Source organism: Girardinichthys multiradiatus, chromosome 20 (assembly GCF_021462225.1).
Source record: "Girardinichthys multiradiatus isolate DD_20200921_A chromosome 20, DD_fGirMul_XY1, whole genome shotgun sequence".
In the NCBI taxonomy this organism is placed as follows: Eukaryota; Metazoa; Chordata; class Actinopteri; order Cyprinodontiformes; family Goodeidae; genus Girardinichthys; species Girardinichthys multiradiatus.
This window is the reverse complement of record NC_061812.1, coordinates 20,340,297-20,364,663: the sequence shown is the minus strand read 5'-3', so window position 1 is coordinate 20,364,663 and position 24,367 is coordinate 20,340,297. Positions and strand designations below refer to the sequence as shown.

At 39.9% G+C, this 24,367-nt stretch overlaps 1 protein-coding gene and 1 long non-coding RNA gene across 5 annotated transcripts in view; both read right to left on the bottom strand.

Annotated features, from left to right (window-relative positions):
- Window positions 1-24,367, bottom strand: part of cacna2d2a (calcium channel, voltage-dependent, alpha 2/delta subunit 2a) — a 269,412-nt gene that overhangs the window by 216,005 nt on the left and 29,040 nt on the right. The gene's annotated exons all lie outside the window — the stretch shown is intronic.
- Window positions 5,729-8,549, bottom strand: LOC124856419. Its single transcript, XR_007035327.1, has 3 exons — window positions 8,464-8,549; window positions 6,063-6,145; window positions 5,729-5,951 (listed from the first exon to the last, which is right to left on the bottom strand). It is a non-coding gene; the product is annotated as an uncharacterized LOC124856419 (long non-coding RNA).

Genomic DNA, 24,367 nt, shown 5'->3' with positions numbered 1-24,367 from the left:
GTGTTTAGCTTCCTGTTATTACTTTTTAATGCTGCAAGCCTTCTGGGGCACATCCACATTGTGAAATGGTTGGCCATTCAAGCTGAATCAGATTGTGAGGATAACATATGTAAACACCAACCATTTCAAGTCTTGCCATAGATTCCTAACTGGTTTGACTGGGTCATTCAAACCAAAGAATACACTTTGATCAACTCTAGCTCAATGTAGAATTATTGTCCTCCTGGAAGCTCACCATTCGACCTAGTCTGAAGTCTTTTGCAGTCTCCACCAGATTTTCTTCCAGCATTCCCTGTATTTAACTTCATCCAACTTCCTATCACCTCTGACCACGTCACTGTCTCTGTTCAAGAAACAGCATGATGCTACCACCAACATGTTTCACTTTAGAACTGATTTGTTTATGGTGATGTGCAGTGTTACTTTTCCTGAACACAGAACATTGTTTTCCTTATTGTTTGTATATAAATCCAAATAAATAGACTGAATTTATATAGTGCTTTTCTAGTCATACTGACAACTCAAAGCTCTTTACACTAGAGCCACATTCACTCAATCATACTTGCAAATGCACACATATTCATACAACACAACTTGAGACTGCTAAGTGCCTTGGGGCACATCGACATGTGGCAGGAGGAAGATGTGGATCTCTGGAGCTCCAACATGGAGCTCTTGGCTGCTTCTCTGATTAAAGCTGTCAGTGTCATTATAGCTCTCTACATTTCTTTAAAAAAAAAACTGACACCTTCACAGCTGTATTTATACTCAGATCAATGTGCACACAGCTGGGCTAGATTTAGAGAATAGGTGAAACTGGAAATAAAATATGGGTACCAGAGTAAAAAAGTATGCAAATGCATGCCACTCTTTTCAGATGTTTATCTGTAAAGAAAATATATAGAAAATCTTGCAAAAATGTCCACTCACTTTACAATTTATTCAAGACATTCTGTTTAATGTGACAAAGGGTGAGAAAACTTCATGTGCAGTGAATACTTTTACAAAAGACTGAATAAATAAACATCAATGTGATAAAAGATGTGTTAAATCCAGTGAACTTTTTTTGTGCGTTAGTCCCTTGGATGAATAATCAGGTTTGCTTCCATATTTTCCTTTTACTTTGTCTTGCATCAAAAATAGTGCAATCTTTATTTTTTTATGTTTATTGTGGTTGCCTTTCATATTTGTAAGCAGTCAGGTTCCCTTTATAAATGTGTTTTTTTATGAAAGCATTTGCAATTTCCAAAGCTACAGATGTAAATTTAATAAGCTTTTAAACCAAAATCCCTGAACTATGTTCATAGATGATCCTTAAGAGGAGAGGTGCCCTCTTACCAGTAGGCAAAAAAGCAATGGGGTTCCAAGTGAGCTGCTGCTCAGCCAGAACATGAAGCAGTGGATTCATGTGGACATCAGAATAACAGTATGCAAAAGAAACAGACATCCCAGCACAGTTTGAGAAGCAACCCAGTATGCTAGGGCTTACAGAAAAGAGAGAGAGTAGACTCTATCCTCGCCACTGATCCTGGGAAACAAAGGCTAGGCTAAATATTTACATAGAGCCCATAGGGAAAGTTTAATTAAAGAGAGAAAAAAACTGAAATGTAGGATGGGCTGGCTTCTGTAACAATATCTGTGACTGTTAACCTGAGATACAAGCAGGTCAAAACAAAGGAAAACATTGTTCACATGCACAAACCCACAACTACACACACACACACACACTATGCTCTATATCCTCGTCAACTTCGGTTAACAATACGACTCCATTCCATTGTTTGACAATGCAGACTTGCTGTTCTCCGCAGGTCTCAATGGGCCTAATGGCACCTGACATAGCCAGAAGGATCTATTTAGAAACCAAAACTAGAGCTTATCTGTATCACATTCATCAAACTAAAAAAAAAAAAACATTAACTGGTTCTAATTTAACCTTAAGTGATTTCTTGTTATAACAGCTTGACTCAGCTCAAAAAGAGATGGTTGAAATCCTTACTCGAGCAGACACTTCCAAAATAAGAAATGGGCATCACAATTTCAGGAAAACATGAAATTATTGTTGAATATTCCCGAAGACAATGAAACAGCAGGGCCTTACTGTTGCATGAGCCAAATTTTATGTCCGGTGTGGGCATCAAGAGGAGTCCAAATTCATTTTGCAAAACAATAATACAGCATGACCAAACAAGCTTGTTGTGTGCGGTAATAAGTCACACAGCCTTGTTTTCAGGCGAATATCCGACGTTTTAAATTGCTCCGCGGTCAGTAGCTAGAATGACCCCCTAGAACCTAGATTGGTATGCTTTCTTCTAACATATTAGAACAAATCATTTGTTCATAAAGTTAATCCATGTAAATTTATCTAAACACAGATTTCAAATAAATTCATAGCAGTGTATTTATAGTACAACTGAAATATCCACTAGAAATTGTGATAGGAATACTGTCCCCACCCCTCCTTTACCGTCCAAACAAGGGCTCATTTTAATAATAATTAGGTGGTTGAAGTTGCTAAAATACAACTTTCAAACTTTGTCTTAAAATGTACCGAATAATTTAAGCAGATTCATCAATAGAATTTGGAGTGCTAAAATGTATTTTTGCAGGTGCGAGTGTGGTATATGTGTGATCATGACAGCTGGAACAACATCAAAACAGTCTAACTCAAAATGCACAGAACAAACGCGGGGGGTGGGTTCCCACTTCTCGCGAGTACGTCTGACCTGCTTAACCCAATTTGAACGTAGCTCTGGATCCTTTGGAAACTTAAATAAACTAACACCATCTTTATGTGTGTTTGAACAAAAACCCGCAATACAACGCGAAGGCATTACTGCGACTGTTCACTGAATTAACTCCCAAAACTTTAGCCTTATGGCTAAAAAGCTAGCAGTTTTTGCAACAACTGCCGGTGAGCATTGCCACCTTCCATTCACATTTGCCCAAATGGCCACAGTTTTTTGATTAAAACAATCTTATGCAGGCGCGCTTGTAAATAACAAATAATCATCAGGTAATACGTTTTGCTTTATAAAACATGACAAAAAATGGCACGATTGTGTCATCACCTCTTTAAGTGATTTCTTGTTATAACAGCTTAACTCAACCCAAAAAGAGATGGTTGAAATCCTTACTCGAGCAGACGCTTCCAAAATAAGAAATGGGCGTCACAATTTCAGGAAAACATTAAATTATTGTTGAATATTCCGAAGACAATGAAACAGCAGGGCCTTACTGTTGCATGAGCCGAATGTTATGTCAGGATTGGGCATCAAGAAGAGTCCAAATTCATCTAAATGACTGGGTGCACTATTGCCATGTAGGGCGTGAATGTACCTCAAATTAAATATAATAGCCTGACAAATATGGAATCAAAGCTTTCCTCATTAGTTCATGAGGACAAATGGTTGGTGCACGTCTAGCTGGTGCATCTGTGACCAAGACAGCAAGTCTTTGTGATGTATCAAGAACCACGGTATCCAGGGTAATGTCAGCATACCACCAAGAAGGACGAACCACATCCAACAGGATTAACTGTGGACGCAAGAGGAAGCTGTCTGAAAGGAATGTTCAGGTGCTAACCTGGATTGTATCCAAAAAACATAAAACCACGGCTGCCCAAATCACGGCAGAATTAAATGTGCACCTCAACTTTCCTGTTTCCACCAGAACTGTCCGTCAGGAGCTCCACAGGGTCAATATACACAGCCGGGCTGCTATAGCCAAACCTTTGGTCACTCATGCCAATGCCAAACGTCGGTTTCAATGGTGCAAGGAGCGCAAATCTTGGGCTGTGGACAATGTGAAACATGTATTGTTCTCTGATGAGTCCACCTTTACTGTTTTCCCCACATCCAGGAGAGTTACGGTGTGGAGAAGCCCCAAAGAAGCGTACCACCCAGACTGTTGCATGCCCAGAGTGAAGCATGGGGGTGGATCAGTGATGGTTTGGGCTGCCATATCATGGCATTCCCTTGGCCCAATACTTGTGGTTCTGGTCTCTCTCACCTTCTTCTTGACAACACTGCATAGATTCTCTACCGTAAAGGGTTTGGATCAGGTGAGTTTTCAGGCCAATCCAGCACAGTGATATAAAGTGTGGGCAGGTGCCCAGTTCTGTTGGTATCTTCATAAAGCTTGTCTGTAGAGGGAAGCCCGAAATACTCTAAAATGACTTTGGTAGATGGCTGCGCTGACTTTGGACTTCATAAAACACAGCGGACCAATACCAGCAGGTAAACCAGTCCCTCCAATCATCACTGACTGTTGAAACCTCACACTAGCTCTTGGATTCTGGGAATCTCTGCTCTTTCTCCAGCCTCTGGGACCTTGATTTTTAAATGAAATTCAAAATAGACTTTCATATGTAAAGAAGCATTTAAACCATTGGTCCAGTCCTTTTTCGCCTTTTCACAGAATGTCCGCTTTTTACATTCTCTCTGGTTGAGAAGTGGCTTGAAAAAAGGAATACAAAAGCTGTAGTTCGTTTACATTTCTGGCTCATGAAGTAGTGACTCGAGCTGCAGTCCATGCCTTGTGAATCTCCAACTCTCAAATGGGCTTTGCTTCTGAATCATCTGTTGCTTGTGAACCTCTGCCAAACTTTTTTTCAACCTACTTTTCAGTACGATGTTATGGATACAGCACTCTACTAACAGCGAGCTTCTTCAGCAATGAACTATCTTGGCTTACCTTTCTTGTGGAGGGTGTTATTGACTGTTTGCTGCACAACTGTGTAGGCCATAGCATGGCCATAACATTTCTGAATCAATCATCCTGTTTTATATGTCTTTTTAAATATTTTAATTTTCATATAAACTGCATTTTAAATTCTCATAAGGTGTGCACCTTTACTATCAAACTTAATAGAAATAAATACTTGAAATACATCACTGTGTGTAATGAATCTATATATTAATTTGACTTTTTGATCTGCTGCAATAAAATAAGTCTCCAATGATATTCTGATCCTATAAGATTCACTTGTATTGTGGAGCTCTAGATAGGATTACAAAAAGCTTTCCAAACAAATAAAAGCATTGCAATATGTTATCACAGGGAGAATATTCACTATACCATGGCACAGACTGGATGAACCAACAGACAAAAAGATAGACATCTGGACCCCAAAATGTTTTTTAACCACCCAGTTTAGTATCTATTCATCAATATGTCCTGCAAGCAGAACCAAACAGAGTCAAGCTAAAGTGGTGTGTCATCCCAGAGAAAGCCAGCCAGCCAGTTGGCAAACATCAAGCAGAGGGATTAATAGTAACTGACTTGCTGGAGCGAGGAAGGACCAAGGTAAATGTGGGGCATCCTCCTCCTTTTCTCATCTTCTCCCCTCCATCCTCCCTCAGTCAAGACATTTGTCTTTCAGACAAAGATAAACGGCAGCCTTTTTATTAATTTGCTGATGGTTGGGAATTGTTTCTTTCCTCTCATCCAGTAGATTTACTCAAACAGACAGCTGCAAAAAATGCCCTCCCTATAGTTTTCCTCCATTTATACTCTTTCTTGTTTTCCTGATTCCCCCCCACCATACGGCGGCCATCATCCAAACCCATCACATCCCATTGCATTAAGGCACATACAAAGCAAAAATAACAACCTGTGCCTGTGAGGGATCGACTACATTATGATTTGGGACGTGGATGCTTGTTGTGTTTGTATCAAAGAGACATAATTTAATTTGCGAAACAGTAGATTATATTGTAATGTCTGCATGAGTTTGCGTTCACATGGCTGTTTTTATGTGCGTGGGTCGACAGAGGTCCTCCTGCTAAGGAGACACCCCTCAGGGGTCGTCGCTCTGTGTAGCATCTTCTTTCCGTCCTCCTCATGTTACAAATTGCTATGCAACTTCCACGCCATTGAGGAAGCCTGGCACCTGTCCATCAGTCTCACTGTGAGGTTGAACTTTCTCACTCGATCGGTGCAAATGTTTCCTGCGTATTATTAGAATAGAGGGATTAGTAAAAGATTTGTTACATATTACAATAGTGCTCAATTGCATTATTTTTGGTTTGCACATTGGTGCGCATCATCTTGACACCTACGTGAGGTCATCTATAAGAGAAATTAGGAGCACCGCTGCTCTTTCACGCCATCTGCCCCTCTCTTCCTCAGGCTCTTGTCATCTCTTTAACAGAAAGCATATCTCTTCAACGTTGCATAAACTGTAGCAGCACCCATCTCTGATCACCTCTGCCAAGGTTAAGCAATTAGATTTTAACCTAAAGTGTTTTATATGTGAACTCTCTGACTACAAGACATTAGTGTAAATCTCCACTGCTAAGTTAGCTCTTAAAAAACATCAGTAAATATGACATGAGTAATGGCCTGCAGGAAAAAGCAACTTTTAGAGCCAAGTATGGATTTACTATAATCTGGAGTTCAGCACCAGAGGTCAATGATTACGTATTACGTAATTCAAACGGCTAAAAATATGTTGCACTTGGTCTTAAGCAGTGACAAGGTGCTCATTAGATCCCAGCTCAACATAAGCAAATGTATGTTAGGACACCTTTCAGGTACAGCAAAGTCCCACAGTAAGGTTAGTTCGAGTAAAAATAACACTGTGTCCTGGTATGACCGCACTTACATTTTTAAAAAAATGTCTAAAATATTCTAATTGCTGATTGCTTGATTGATATCAAAATATCTCAGTTTTGTTATTGTTTCTATTCATGAGCTGGCAACTCTAGGATGTTATAATTTAAAATAAAGTACATTTGTCCCTCAGATGCATATTTTGGTTTTGGATCTCAACTTTCATTTATAATACAGGTTGGTAAATAAAATTACATTTTTAGCTAATGTGTTATTCACAGGGTTTCCGTGGAGTCTCAAAAAATCTGGAAAAGTATGCTGGATGTCTGGATAAATATGGAAAACTTAGAGTATAACAAATGTGTGTTCCAGACTGTCCCATTGTCTAAAGGTCATATCCATCATTCCATCCATTAATCCATCCCGTTGTCCATCCATCTCATTTTTCCAGTTGTCCATCCAGTTATTCATCCAGCTATCCATCCATGCATTTGTCCACCCAACCAAATATTTCTCCATTAATTTGTCCACCATCTATCCACCCAGTCATCTGTTTGTCTGTCCATCCATCCATCCATCCATCCATCCATCCATCCATCCATGTTTGTTTTACATATATGTTTCTTGCTCACATTTATGGACTAGAATAATAATAAAAGCATATTTAGGGTTTTAGATCAGCCAACCAGTGAAGCTAAATATAGTCTGATTTTAGTCAATTGCCAAGCTATAAACATTCATCATTAGATTAAAAAAAGTAACTTTTTCATCCCAAAAATACATCTGGCAAATTTCAATTATTTTTTAAAGAATTTTGAAAATTACATTTGAAGAACAGTTGGTTAGAAACCAACTGAACTTTCTTTTCAGTTTAAAGGCATGTCAAGTTTTCAGATTAAATGTGAACACTTTCATTTTTATAGTCTTGAGATAACAGCTGAAGTGGTAGCAAAATTAATATCACAATTTAAAATGGAGTGAAAGTACACTTTGTTGGTTGATAGGTTTAGTTTAATGTCTGACTTTGCGGGCCCTGCACATACCTGAGTGACAGCTACTATGACAGCCATTTTCCTCTGGCCGACTTATCTCTGCCTTACCACATTCACCAAAGAACAGAAAGGGAAAAATTCAAAGACAATTTAAACTCAGTGAAGATTATGTTTCAAAACCCCCCAGAATGAATATTTAACTTGTCTGCCTTCCGATAAGCGATATGGAGAAATTTCACTGAGTCAGGAAGTCAATTTAAACTCCCCTAAGAGAGCAAAGGCTACAGAAACGTCCTGCAGGCTTGCCCTTGGGATGGACAAAGCCCCTTTCTCCCTCCTGCTACACAGCGTGACGCTAACAGTGACTGTCTGCTCAGCCTGATACAGACAAGCTCCATGCTAAGTCATTACACAAGGTGAACTGCCTAATTACAAACAGACAGCCCTCTCCTCCCCCCATAGCCTACCAACAGGGTCACTGTTCTTAAAAGTGACAGCATTTCTGGGCACAGCACTGGCACAGCAGCAGAGCACGTGACCCATGTATAAAGAGGCTTTGGCCCTCAATGCAGCTGTCTCCTGGTTCGAGTCCCAGCCACAACAACCTCTTGCCCCTCTCTTTACCCCTTTTCCTGTCTTCCTACTTACCAGAAACAAAATACAAAATAAAGGCTGCTAGTGCTGCAAAACAAATCTTTGAAAAAATAAAAGAGACAGCATTTCAGAGATTAGCAACACAAACCTAGATGAGAGAAAGGGAACGGTGGGGACATTTTCTGCCTATCATGTGAGTGTCCTTGACCTTCCATATCTACAAATGGTGAGTAAGGGATCAGAGTTGCTTCTTTTCCTCTGGACTTTACTGTATAACCAACAACTAAAGCAAGTTTAAAGTGACAAAGGTAACTGGACAAACCTTCAGTAGGAGGCAGAAAATTCTTTGTGTACAGAACATCACAGGGCCGCTTTTAAAGCATCCAGCTGCTGCCAAACTGGTTGTTTCCATGGAAACCTAGCAGCTAATCACAGATAACGAGAGAGAATGACTTGTTAGATTAAAAAAAAAAGGTAGTTGAGCACGAAAGAGATAGAGACTGACGAAGAGAGATGGAGGGAAAAAGACAGGGATCTTGTGGAACAAAAGAAGCAATTTAGTATCGGTGGACAGCATAAAGCCTGATTATGTCATCAGTGTAAATGATCATTAATTTCCTTCTGTCCAGCTGGACCAGATTAATGTCTATCCATTCTACATTGGAGAAGGGAGCCAGCTAAACCATTTCACATTTCAGCCTCAAATATATAATATTCATAATATATAAATATATATGTATATAACATGATACAATTTTATTTAGTTTAAAGCAATAATCATGAATACATAAGAATATCAGAAATACAGGGGTTGGACAATGAAACTGAAACACCTGGTTTTAGACCACAATAATTTTTTAGTATGGTGTAGGGCCTCCTTTTGCAGCCAGTACAGCATCAATTTGTCTTGGGAATGACATATACAAGTCCTGCACAGTGGTCAGAGGGATTTTAAGCCATTTTTCTTGCAGGATAGTGGCCAGGTCACTATGTGATACTGGTGGAGGAAAACGTTTTCTGACTCGCCAAGATTTGGTGACTGTGCAGGCTGTGGGAGATGTTCAACTTCACTTTCATGTTCATTAAACCAATCTTTCACCAGTCTTGCTGTGTGTATTAGTGCATTGTCATCCTGATACACGGCACCGCCTTCAGGATACAATGTTTGAACCATCGGATGCACATGGTCCTCAAGAATGGTTCGATAGTCCTTGGCAGTGACGTGCCCATCTAGCACAAGTATTGGGCCAAGGGAATGCCATGATATGGCAGCCCAAACCATCACTGATCCACCCCCATGCTTCACTCTGGGCATGCAAAAGTCTGGGTGGTACGCTTCTTTGGGGCTTCTCCACACCGTAATTCTCCCGGATGTGGGGAAAACAGTAAAAGTGGACTCATCAGAGAACAATACATGTTTCACATTGTCCACAGCCCAAGATTTGCGCTCCTTGCAACATTGAAACCGACGTTTGGCATTGGCATGAGTGACCAAAGGTTTGGCTACAGCAGCCCCGCCGTGTATATTGACCCTGTGGAGCTCCCGACGGACAGTTCTGGTGGAAACAGGAGAGTTGAGGTGCACATTTAATTCTGCCATGATTTGGGCAGCCGTGGTTTTATGTTTTATGGATACAATCCGGGTTAGCACCCGAACATCCCTTTCAGACAGCATCTCTTGCGTCCACAGTTAAACCTGTTGGATGTGGTTCGTCCTTCTTGGTGGTATGCTGACATTACCCTGGATACCGTGGCTCTTGATACATCACAAAGACTTGCTGTCTTGGTGACAGATGCGCCAGCAAGACGTGCACCAACAATTTGTCCTCTTTTGAACTCTGGTATGTCACCCATAATGTTGTGTGCATTTCAATATTTTGAACAAAACTGTGCTCTTACCCTGCTAATTGAACCTTCACACTCTGCTCTTACTGGTGCAATGTGCAATGAATGAAGACTGGCTACCAGGCTGGTCCAATTTAGCCATGAAACCTCCCACACTAAAATGACAGGTGTTTCAGTTTCATTGTCCAACCCCTGTATATAAACATTAGTTTTGTTTTTGACATGCATATAGCCTCTACAAGGAAAGTAACTGGGTCAGCTACAAATATTTTGATGATTAAGGTTGAAAAACCCATTCAGAATTAATTATGAAGATTAAATTTAAAGTAACTCTAAGCTTAAACACCAAATAGGGAACACAATGTTTACAATAATGAATATGCCATTTGTGGTTTTTAATTAAACCTGCTTATTTTTCAGAATATCTGTCCTTTTCTGCCTGTTTGTGCTTTGCAATTTAAAACAAGCCAATGTTAGCTAGTTAATTTACAGTGTTAGCACCTCTGATAGCTAGCACAGAATTTTGTTTTACCAACAGACATGCTAACTGTAGAAGATTGATGCTTGTCTTTTTAGCCAATGAATGCCTGTTGTGATTTTCACTAAAAGAGCTCCTGACCACTTCCTGTGCCACACAAGCAGGAAGCCTGTTTCAGCAGCTCCTAACACAATCCTGAGTTTCTATCTTTTCAATGTATTTTTTAGACATGCTGTGTGTTTTTGCTTCTTGCTCATTCACTCAACAGAGCTGATCGTTTTGTGGACAACTGTTTATTTTTTTTACTGCACTTGTGTTCAGAGACCGCATGTCGTATTGTTTAAGCCAGAGATCAGCTATTAGCTCCCCAAAGTTCTGCATTGTCTCCCACCGAGTGACCAGATATTCCCTGCGAGGTGAGGAGGAAGAGAAGCGGGACAAACGCTGGCATTGGGCATCGAAATTGGAGGAAAAGGGAGAGACCCATCATCCTGTCCATCATCAAGGAAAATGTGAGATCCCTTCCAAAGAAACTGGATGAATCGGCGGCACTTACCCGCCATCAGTGGGTTATCAAGAGAGTAGCTTGGTTGTCCTGACTGAGATGTGGCTAATTGGATAACTCCAGACACACACATAAACATAGAAGGTTTTAATTTACTCTGTAAAGACAGAACCATAGAGAGCAGAAAACAGAGAGAAGGGGTCTGGCTGTGTTCGTGAATGATAGATGATGCAAATCTGGACATTTAACTATCAAAGAGGCGCTCTGCAGGAAGGAGATTGAGTTGCTAGCTGATAGCATGAGGCCATCTTATAGCAGGAGTTTACACGTTATCGCGATAACAGTGAGTTCCCCCCTCCTGTGTTGCTTCAACAGTCTGCAATGTAAACCACACTGTTACCAGCAGTCTACAAATACAGCATCCTTAAGCCCTTTGTCTGATCTCTAGGGACTTTAATCATGTCTCCCTTTCCACTCTCCCCATCTTCACCTAGTATGTTACCGGCGGCACCAGAGACATTAAAACGCTGGACTTTATACAGGTCCTTCTCAAAAAATTAGCATAATGTGATAAAGTTCATTATTTTCCATAATGTCATGATGAAAATTTAACATTCATATATTTTAGATTCATTGCACACTAACTGAAATATTTCAGGTCTTTTATTGTCTTAATACGGATGATTTTGGCATACAGCTCATGAAAACCCAAAATTCCTATCTCACAAAATTAGCATATCATTAAAAGGGTCTCTAAACGAGCTATGAACCTAGAAGGCCACTATTGACACCCTCAAGCAAGAGGGTAAGACACAGAAAGAAACTTCTGAACGAATAGGCTGTTCCCAGAGTGCTGTATCAAGGCACCTCAGTGGGAAGTCTGTGGGAAGGAAAAAGTGTGGTAGAAAACGCTGCACAACGAGAAGAGGTGACCGGACGATTGTGGAGAAGGGCCGATTCCAGACCTTGGGGGACCTGCGGAACCAGTGGACTGAGTCTGGAGTAGAAACATCCAGAGCCACCGTGCACAGGCGTGTGCAGGAAATGGGCTACAGGTGCCGCATTCCCCAGTCCTGGGCTACAGAGAAGCAGCACTGGACTGTTGCTCAGTGGTCCAAAGTACTTTTTTTGGATGAAAGCAAATTCTGCATGTCATTCGGAAATCAAGGTGCCAGAGTCTGGAGGAAGACTGGGGAGAAGGAAATGCCAAAATGCCACAAGTCCAGTGTCAAGTACCCACAGTCAGTGATGGTCTGGGGTGCCGTGTCAGCTGCTGGTGTTGGTCCACTGTGTTTTATCAAGGGCAGGGTCAATGCAGCTAGCTATCAGGAGATTCTGGAGCACTTCATGCTTCCATCTGCTGAAAAGCTTTATGGAGATGAAGATTTCATTTTTCAGCACGACCTGGCACCTGCTCACAGTGCCAAAACCACTGGTAAATGGTTTACTGACCATGGTATCACTGTGCTCAATTGGCCTGCCAACTCTCCTGACCTGAACCCCATAGAGAATCTGTGGGATATTGTGAAGAGAACGTTGAGAGACTCGAGACCCAACACTCTGGATGAGCTAAAGGCCGCTATCGAAGCATCCTGGGCCTCCATAAGACCTCAGCAGTGCCACAGGCTGATTGCCTCCATGCCACGCCGCATTGAAGCAGTAATTTCTGCCAAAGGATTCCCGACCAAGTATTGAGTGCATAACTGTACATGATTATTTGAAGGTTGACGTTTTTTGTATTAAAAACACTTTTCTTTTATTGGTCGGATGAAATATGCTAATTTTGTGAGATAGGAATTTTGGGTTTTCATGAGCTGTATGCCAAAATCATCCATATTAAGACAATGAAAGACCTGAAATATTTCAGTTAGTGTGCAATGAATCTAAAATATATGAATGTTAAATTTTCATCATTACATTATAGAAAATAATGAACTTTATCACAATATGCTAATTTTTTTAGAAGGACCTGTAGCAGAACAACATCAGTTATGGGCAAGGTGCGGTCTTGCCAGCAACTCGCTAGCAACGATCTAAATCTGAATGATCTGAACCAGTTCTTCAACACGTTCGATCAGACACTTCACCCTTTCCCAGCCCAATCTCCTCTGCTGCAAACCCCTTTGTCTTCAACAACTGCCTGCTTTCCTTCCTTGAACTTCACACCTCCCAGCACTCAGTGATCACTCACCCCCAACACTTCAGAGGACTCCATCCCACAGCCCCAATCCCCCACTGCCAACCTGTCTCTTTCAACCCTTTAGGTAAAAAATGAACTGCCAAAGATCAGGAACGAAAGATTGCAGGTTTTGGAGACATCAGCTCTAGGCTCCTGAGGTGTTGTGCAGATCAACTGTGTGGCATCATAGGATACTTGTTGACCTTGTGCCTGATGCTAGGGAAAGTATCACAGCTATGGAAGACTGATTATCAGTGCCAAAAACCACACATTCAATGGACATCAGCAGTTACAGGCCAGTAGCACTGACCTCACATCTAACAAAGATCCTCAAAGGTTTGGTTCAAGACCACCTTCAACCCCTGCTGGGGTCTTCATTGGATCTGCTGCAGTTCGCCTACCAGCCTGGATGCCACCATCTACCTCCTACATCGAGCTCTGATGACTTTGCTATAGTTGGCGTCATTAAAGGTAAGGACGACTGAGTAGACAGTGGACACAGAACTTTGTGGACAGACAGTTCTGCCGGAAACCATCTCTTAAACAACGCTGGGAAAACCAAGGAGCTGGTGGTGGTGCTGGTGCTGGTCAGAGAAGACTCTACCTGCTGAGGAAACTGAGGTCTTTTGGAGTGAAGGGGGCACGTCTGAAGATCTTCCTTCACTCTTTCTGGACGTTTATATTTTTACCCTTGTGTGAATTTGCACACTTCTGTTTGCCTTTCACTTTACTGCTGGTACAACTGAGTTTCCCCATTAAGGAACAATAATGGATATTTCAATTCTATTCTTTTTGTATGCCTTTACATGACTGTAGAAAACAAAACTGCCTCTGGAATATATTAAAGGAGTTTGAACAGCAGACATAAAATGTCTTTTTGATCTTTAATCTGGAAGTTTTTACTTAAAGGCAGACCTTGAAACCAAAAACTAGCCAATGCCATACAATGCTAGCATTAAATAACAGCTATATACACACACAATGCAGACAGTACATGCAGTTATTTGAGCTATGAATCAGATTGGTACAGAGTTGAATTTAATCTGAATATAATTACATGATTCCCTTTTTTTGTTAAAGCAGATGAAAAACTCTGCCTTCAACCATAATTTTGAGCAGTAAAAGTGGACCAGCCTTTCCAAAGGAGGGTTTTAATCTTCTGGAGTACCAATGCTAAGCGATTCCAAAGATAAACACGTAATCTCCATGGGCCTTGCCCAAATAGCACAAAGATGGCTGCAAGCACAAATAAAGTCACCATTTTTCTATTATCTTCCTGTCATGCCAGAGCAGCATTGGATACATCCAAGATAATTAAAAGAAAGGACAAAAGCCCTTTGTTTTAATGTTTGGAAGTAATTATATTACCGACATTAAAATAAAACAAATATGTACCATGGCATTTTTACTCAGGGTTATCTTACTGTTCAATCCCATACTGGCCAATGTCTGGTCACAAGCAATATAAAAAACACAAATAAAAATATAGTGTTTTATTTTTTTAGTATCCCTATAAGCTATTCAGTATCTGCCTTTGCAGTTGATCCAAGAGCACAAAGACGTCGACATTGTTTGCTTCAGCATTTGTGAATTTATCTGAAGTTATGTCACCAACACGACAGTCAACAATAATGTTGTACATCCTGTTTTCCATAGCCCTATGATATGAAAACTTTTAGGTCCAATCTTTCTTTACTTATTTTGTTTTACTTTTTTAACTTATTTCTTACCATATCAGTTTACAGTTACAACATTGCTAGCAGTGGAGATAAAGGAAGCTCAAGTGTATTTAGACAAGATCCTGATGTAACATCTCATTTTGCAGAGATAATTGGAAATACTGTCCTCTGCCACTTTTCATTAAGACAAGGGCATCTCAGTTTAACTGATAACACTATGGGTGTGTGTATGTGTGTCGGGGGGGGGGGTCTTTTTTAAATTGGGTGTTTACCTATTCTATGAGGAGTGTAATTCAGCATTTTTTGGTTTTAAATAGTTAACAATTGTGTCCCTAATGTAGTCTCAGCTACAGTTTTTCTGTCAAATATACTCTTGCATTTTGCACAACTGTCTTCCCATTTTAGCTTAGTTAGATAACTTTGTAAAATGATGAACGATGCACATTATCAGAGAACAGAGATAAATGAACATCAACCAGAATCAGAATCAGAATCAGCTTTATTGCCAAGTTCGTGCATACAAACAAGGAATTTGACTCCGGTACACTTTGCTCTTTTGTTCTGTTTCTGTATTACAGAATATACAAATTTACAATTTACAATGTACAATATACACTTATCTAATAGAACTTATCTGTATGCTGTTGTTTTGTACTCTATTGAATGTTCAACAGAGAAACAGCCTGGGAGAAGAAACTGTCTCTGTGGTGGCTGGTTTTAGTGAACAGTGCTCTGTAGCGGCGGCCTGAAGGTAAAACTCTAAACAGTTTATGTGCAGGGTGTGTGGGGTCTGCAGAGATTTTGGCAGCTCTTTTCTTGACCCTAGACCTGTATAAGTCCTGGATGGAGGGAAGGTCAGCTCTGATTATGGGTTACCAAGGATTAAAGTCAGGATTAAAGATAAACTAATTCAATGTTAAGAAAGAAATTCAACCATTTAGCCTCAGGCTAGCAGACTCTGAGTGAACATTAAAATATTTGTAAGTAGGGGTGTCGCAATATCAAAATGGCAAGATATTTCTTGTCAATGTGATGCTTTTCTCACAAACAGCCATCTAGTTGCTGTCAGCATGTTACTTAATCTGGAGAAGTAAATGGAAGCTATTAATATTTTATCACCTCTAGCTCAAAATCTAAAGTACTGAAACTGATCAAACCTAAAGGGAGTTATTCTCTATTCAAGAGAAAATTATTTAAACCAGTTTATGATTAATTAAACAAGGGATGCACCAATTATCTATGGGCTAGTTCATCTTGTTCATTCAGACCTAAGGAGTACTAAACTGTAGGGGTATAAAAGCATCAACCAACAGCACGTACTTTGATGCACTTTTTTTTAAACAAAAATCAGACAACAATGATATGCAGGGCTGCACAATTTATCACAAATGTGTCATTACAATATCAAAGCGAGCAATACCAATATTACAAAAAACTACCTAGAGAGCCAAAGATATTAGCAAATTGTATATGCAGTGCAATGCATTTCTTCCTCCACATGTCTGCAGCATGTTTGCTCATACTTGTTCTTTAAAGCAGCTGAAAATCTTAATTTTCTGATGCCTCTTGAGATGATTGTGCAAAGATGGCTGTTTCATAAAATGAAGAACAACCTTCAGCATACTCTTCCTAAGACAGGGATACAATAGACTGTCTTCAGACAGAGGCTTCTACAGATCTGCTGTAAGACGGACTGTCATCACCATCTACAACAACTCTTTGAAGAAACTTGTATGAGTTACAACCAGATTTAATTTCTCTTTGGGATTAATAAAGCACCCTTAAACTGAGTTTGACTTGAATAAAATTATGTAAGATGTTCTTATAAGTGCATCAGAAAACTGTACCAATGAAACCATGTTGTTTTACTGCCACTATATAAGTTGTGGGCAGATGCAAGTTTTTCAATAAAAAGGTTGTTGGAATAGAAATAATTAAATGTTTCCAGTATCTGCATAGAGTACTTTCTATCTAGACATTAGCACAGCAGACTTCAGTCTATATTTTTACGACGCTGCGACATTCACCAAAATGATCGCATATCACACGTTGTCCTGATATCATGCAGCCCTATTTGGAAGTAAATGCTTTGATGCTTAAATTGGGATAACATTATGATTCCTCATTTTATGTTTAACCTAAAACTACTGCCTCTTTAACAAACCCTACAGTAAGTCTTTCCCCCTTTTATCTATGAAGGTTGTTGAAAAAAATCAAAATTGAGCAAAATCTAAAGCAAAAAATGAAAAAAAGAGGATTCTTACTTTTTCCAACAATAATGCTTCAACCTTGTCAGATTCTCATGAACCCATTGTTGTCTTTTGTCATGTGACGTGAGCTGGACGTATCGCTACAACCCTACTCAGAATAAAAACAGACATCTTTTAGTTTTCATTCGCAACTCTGAGAAAGCACCAGAAGCCCCTCATTGTAAGCCCCAAGACAGTTTGCCATTTTCTTTTTGACACAAACTCAGTTTTGAAAATGCAGTTTACAACAACACATTTATGAAGCCAAAGAGACAGCTTCAGCCCCCCCAACACTCCACCCCAAACTTGTAAGGCATAAAATGAAGACAGTGTTCAAAAAGGAGCTGTCGATCAGCATTTGCACAAAGGTGTGTGACTGAACAACAATCAATGCCTTGAAAACATGGGCTGTTCTGTGAAAAGCTCTCCAAACACACTATTAAAATAAAGATCAATGCTGGGCCTGGCTTACAGTGTTATCATTCAACACAGACACACATGCTGGGTCCAAATGTGCTTTATTTGTGTTTGCGAAGACCAAACAGAAACACTTTTAATACCATCCCTTGCTATGACAGCTTAGACCCAAAGTAATGACGTAATGACTGCATATTTCAACTCAGCTATATAGCATTCTTTGTAATCCTCAACAAAACACTATAACCTCCAATTTATAAATGTATTCTTTTAACAAAGTAAAGTGTCATCTCATAGAAAGTCCCTTAATTCCAGAGTGAATATACTGTAAACACAGGCTGCTACCACTTTTCTTGATTCCAATAATTGATTAAAACTTAAATACTTCTCTGCTAAATTTATAGTACAAATCACACTATACAGGTCCTTCTCAAAATATTACCATATTGTGATAAAGTTAATTATTTTCCATAATGTAATGATGAAAATGTAACATTCATATATTTTAGATTCATTGCACATTAACTGAAATATTTCAGGTCTTTTATTGTCTTAATACGGATGATTGTGGCATACAGCTCATGAAAACCCAAAATTCCTATCTCACAAAATTAGCATATTTCATCCGACCAAAAAAAGAAAAGTGTTTTTAATACAAAAAACGTCAACCTTCAAATAATCATGTACAGTTATGCACTCAATACTTGGTTGGGAATCCTTTTGCAGAAATGACTGCTTCAATGCGGCGTGGCATGGAGGCAATCAGCCTGTGGCACTGCTGAGGTCTTATGGAGGCCCAGGATGCTTCAATAGCGGCCTTTAGCTCATCCAGAGTGTTGGGTCTTGAGTCTCTCAACGTTCTCTTCACAATATCCCACAGATTCTCTATGGGGTTCAGGTCAGGAGAGTTGGCAGGCCAATTGAGCACAGTGATACCCTGGTCAGTAAACCATTTACCAGTGGTTTTGGCACTGTGAGCAGGTGCCAGGTGCTGAAAAATGAAATCTTCATCTCCATAAAGCTTTTCAGCAGATGGAAGCATGAAGTGCTCCAAAATCTCCTGATAGCTAGCTGCATTGACCCTGCCCTTGATAAAACACAGTGGACCAACACCAGCAGCTGACACGGCACCCCAGATCATCACTGACTGTGGGTACTTGATACTGGACTTCTGGCATTTTGGCATTTCCTTCTCCCCAGTCTTCCTCTAGACTCTGGCACCTTGATTTCCGAATGACATGCTGAATTTGCTTTCATCCGAAAAAAATATTTTGGACCACTGAGCAACAGTCCAGTGCTGCTTCTCTGTAGCCCAGGTCAGGCGCTTCTGCCGCTGTTTCTGGTTCAAAAGTGGCTTGACCTGGGGAATGCGGCACCTGTAGCCCATTTCCTGCACACGCCTGTGCACGGTGGCTCTGGATGTTTCTACTCCAGACTCAGTCCACTGCTTCCGCAGGTCCCCCAAGGTCTGGAATCGGCCCTTCTCCACAATCTTCCTCAGGGTCCAGTCACCTCTTCTCGTTGTGCAGCGTTTTCTGCCACACTTTTTCCTTCCCACAGACTTCCCACTGAGGTGCCTTGATACAGCACTCTGGGAACAGCCTATTTGTTCAGAAGTTTCTTTCTGTGTCTTACCCTCTTGCTTGAGGGTGTCAATAGTGGCCTTCTGGACAGCAGTCAGGTCGGCAGTCTTACCCATGATTGGGGTTTTGAGTGATGAACCAGGCTGGGAGTTTTAAAGGCCTCAGGAATCTTTTGCAGGTGTTTAGAGTTAACTCGTTGATTCAGATGATTAGGTTCATAGCTCGTTTAGAGACCCTTTTAATGATATGCTAATTTTGTGAGATAGGAATTTTGGGTTTTTATGAGCTGTATGCCAAAATCATCCGTATTAAGACAATAAAAGACCTGAAATATTTCAGTTAGTGTGCAATGAATCTAAAATATATGAATGTTAAATTTTCATCATTACATTATGAAAAATAATGAACTTTATCACAATATGCTAATATTTTGAGAAGGACCTGTATCTCTCAACATGTGTTGCCTATTGAAAGAAATCTTATCTGCTTGCAAAATGACATATAATATTCAGTCAGTCATTTTCTACCGCTTATTCCATAGTGGGTCACGGGGGGAGCTGGTGCCTATCTCCAGCAGTCTATGGGCGAGAGGCAGGGTACACCCTGGACAGATCGCCAGTCCATTGCACGGCAACACACAAACAACCATGCACACACTCATTCATACACCTACGGTCAATTTAGAGTGACCAATTAACCTAACAGGCATGTCTTTGGACATATAATATTTAATATTGTAAAGAATTTACATTGGTACCAGCAGATATCTTTATTATGTTAAATTGTTTAAAGAGAAGACCTCACGTAGATGAGCATGGCACTGAGCTATACTGACACACTGATGAAAGATGTCATTATTTCATCATCCGTGTCTCTTAAGCGTCCGTTTATGTCAGAAATACCTAAAGCAGAAGGACGGTGAACTTGCCTGAATGACAGCTGGGAAGAATTATTGTCTGCAGAGCTACAATATTTAAGCTTTGGTGCAAGTATTCGCAAAGCTGCAGCACAAAAAAAGTCTCATACAATGCTTGTTCTTCAAGCTGTAAATTATTTCGAGTTTTACTAAAGTGGGTCTGTAACTGCAGCTGCTCTCTGTCTGTAAGGCAAACTCAAGAGTCGGGTTAAAATACACCCGAGTTACCTTTTTTGTATTTTATATTTTTTTATCTTTTTGCCTCTTTGCAAGAAAATTGAAGGCAGAATGTGGTCATTTGAGCACAATGACAACAGGTTTAATAGGAACCAGCTATTACATGTTTCAGTTGCTCTATAGATGTAGCCTAATTTGCACTTAAAACAATTTTGAACTGCATCTGTGTGACTTCATTATAGCAATCAAGAGCAGATGGCTGAAAAGCATTTTTATGCTTTTTAGTGTTTGCCTGAATACCTGTTTCTTTCACCATAATTTGAAATTTTGTGGTATGTTTTATCACTTGACTTAATGAAGATGGTGCAAACAGTCAGTTTACGTTTCAGTTGTAAACAGATTATCCACACTGCATTAATTATATAGATTTAAACTACTGACAATATTCACAGCTTTACAATTATAACTTAAGTCTATTTTCTTTATGCCAGCAATAAGAAGGTTACATTCTTTATTTGTTTAAGTTTTTAAGCTCCTTATACTGAACTAGTTTCATGGCGTATGGTCACAATTTCTTGTTATGTTGGTTGCTTTTGTGACAGTTTTCACTTCTATTTTAAAATTTCCATGCTCTAAAGCTGCAGAAAATCTGTAGAACTAAAGCATGCATGATGACTGCAGCAACATGCATCCATTTGTAAAGAACAGATCTTCATTTTATGTTGAACCTGAATTCAAAAGCATGGGCCTTTTCTAAATATTCACACAATTGTTTCACATTGCAACCACAAAGTTGATGTTTTATTGGGATTTCATGTAAAACACAAAAAGCAGTACATAATTCATGAGCAAAAAAAGTGACACATAGTTTTCAAAGTGTTTCACAAATAAAATTCTGAATACGCTGAGTGCAACCTACTGTGTTTAGATGTCATCTATAAAGTAAATACACTCAACCTGTGTATTTTATTCTCAGTATCAATCCAGCTATTTTATGGAGGCCTCAAAAAAACAAACAGTAAACAAACAGCTTCATGAAGACAAAAGAACACAGCAGACAGGTCAAGGATAAAGATGTGTAGATGTTTAAAATAGGGTTAGGTCCTAAAACAATGACCTAAGTTTTGGACATCTGACATTGCACGGTTTAGTACATCATCTGACAATGTAACGCATGTGGCACAAATGCAAACCTAACAAAGTGCATTCAGGAGGAGGGGAGCCACATGGTGAGTCAACAGATTAACCTACAGGAAGGAATTTAAACAGAGACATGGAACGGGAAGCCAGCGGTACGATCCAGTGATGAAAACAGAAAACCAGAGAGAATACATACTGAAGGAGAGTGGGGAATGGACCAGAGAACCAAGGGAGCTAATCAGAGGGGGATTCAGAAACAGCTTGAGGAAGGGTGACTGAAGGCAACTGAGAGAGTGACTAATAAACACAAATGAGCAGAGAGTGCAAGGAGGTAACAGAAAACATCTAAGTGAACAGAAACAAGTAAACAATGAGACTAACAAAATAACATAAACAGGGGAAAAAGAAATCTATAAGAAAATACTAAACTAAAACATCTAACATAGGAAAGAAAAAAACACCTAAACACCAGAATTAATCTAATAAACCTGAATGAACTAAAATAAAGCAAATGAAAAACATAGCAGTGCAGAGAAAGTAAACAGTACTTAAACTCCAAACACAGGCAGATTATGCCAAATTTCCACTTAAACTGTAGTAATCAGCAACCAGGAAGTCAATGGTAACTCTGGATGAGATGCAGAGATCAGTTTGTCAGAATGCCACAACTCATGTGGCATGACCTGACACCTGATTTTCTCACATTTGTATTCAATCTAATAGAGCCTGAGCTATTTTGCAAAGAAGATTGGGAAAAACGTTTAGTTGCTACATGTGCAAAGACATACTCCACAAGAGTTGAGTCTGTAAATGGTAAACATACTGAATTTATGTAGTGCTTTTCCAGTCAAACCGACCACTCAAACCTCTTTAACACTAGAACCACCTTCACCCAATCGCACTCACTAAAGCCTGGTTCACACGGCAGGAGTTTCAAATTGTTGGCTGATTTTCAAAACCTTAGACCCCCCACATGTGATGATAAAAAAATCTTAGGTATAACAGGTTTGGCCCAACAGTGTGTGGCGTCCAGCCACACAGCAAACACAACACACCACATACGAACAGATTTTACTAACAAACGTTCAGATTTCAGACAGGAAATCTTGCAAACCCTCTCAAAATCAAACATGAGTTCAGAGCAATTCCATTCCATGTTTCTTTTACCTGGCTTTCTGATTGGCTATATGTCACATTCAACAGGCTGCGTGCTTGTTTGTCCTCGGCAAACACCCCACACAGTAGGATCCAAGACAATCCAACATGTTGAATTTCCTCGATTTGAGGTCGGACATCCTTCCGAGCAGACTACATCACTTTTAACACACCACGCATGGCAGGAAAAATCTCATATGATTATCTCAAGAGCCATCCCAATGATCGGGGCATGTCAGAGGAGAAAGATCGGGGCAGAAATCGCCATAAAAATCCTACCGTGTGAGCCTGGCCTAACGCACACATATTCATACACTGAAGTACAAATCAGTATCCAACTTGCCTTGCCCAGGGGCACATTAACATGGGACAGAAGGAAGCTGGATTCAAACCCACAATTTTGGGATTGCAAGACATCTACTTTTCCCGCTGAGCCGCAGTCACCCAAAACAGGCATTGTCACAACAGAGAGTTAGTCCTGAAAAGCACTGAGAAATGTGCAACATACTTTGATTTTTAAAAACCCTGTATTATGTTTCTACCTCTATTTCTTCCTCTATTTTTCTACCTCTTCTTTGAGTTGGTTTCTTTCCAAAAACATTTTTCAGGAATATATTGAAGTTTGAAGGTGTAACAAAGCAAAGTGTGAAAAAGTTAAAGTGGGATGAATCCTTTTATAGGACACTGTATAGAGGTCTCCGACTGGCATTTCAAACAACACATAAACAAGGTTCTACAGGTCATATGCCATGACTGTTTGAAGAAAAGAATCCACTTTTCAACCCAAATGAAATGTGATCAGTAATTTCAGAGCAGGAAGCTTTAATTACCAAATAATTATTAACAAATACTTACTTTCTTCACAAATATCCATGGATAAAATGATGCCCAATGAGAAGCCCTCCAGATAGTGTGTGCTTGACCTTAACTTTGTCTGTCTTGCTCTGACAGTGCCCTTATTGTTGAGTCACACAGAAAGCTGTGACTAAAAGCTGATAATTTGAGAGCAGCAGTCTGCTAGATACAGATAGACTCTTGCTTGTGTTCAAAACAAGCCTTTAGAGACGCGAGTCGACTCTATCTTAATGGCATCGCAGGAATAAACCCGAGTGACTAACAGGCAGTTAGAAAATGTAGACATGGCCCTGGTAGAACAGGAGAGACTAAACCTTGGAGGCCAGCGTGCAGCTTTCAAGTCAGTGTGTCATTAGCTCATGTGGGAAGCCTCCAAACACTGAAGAGTGAATTTAGCATTATAGGCCTTAGAGGCCATGAAGGATTTACATCACTGACAGCCGAGACTGTTCCCAATCCCCGAAAGACCCATACATGCATGCCCCTGAGCCACCTCCAGATCCAAAACTTCTTCACATCGTGCCAACGAACACAAATGTTTCTATTCTGTCTTCCTCTTGATGTTAAAGCAGTGACATATTATCTCCTTACATACACAAACACAGACCTCTTCTCCACACAGGCCCATACACACACATGCATGGTGCATTACAGTGTTGTATCCTGGCTTCTGTTTTACATCATGAGGCTCTACCATCTCTAGTCGGATCATTTATCCTCCTCATTTGATGGTAAAACCTATCCAATACAAACAGCTTTATCCCTTTACTCACTGTGCAGGCCAGCTACAAGCAAAACACATGCAACATCAAAATACACCTAGATCATTTCAGTTGAGTGTAACTAAATAATTCATATGGGAAATTTACAGCAAACCTTCATTTTGAGTGGGGACAAATGCTTGTTTTAGTATGCTACAAAATATCTTGGACTAAAATGCTATGCAGTGACATATTACAACTTTATCGACACGCAGAAAAAAATCAACCCTGCTAAATTATACCAGCGCTCTAAGGCAAGTGAGCCCTGCAGTATTTTAGATGTTGCT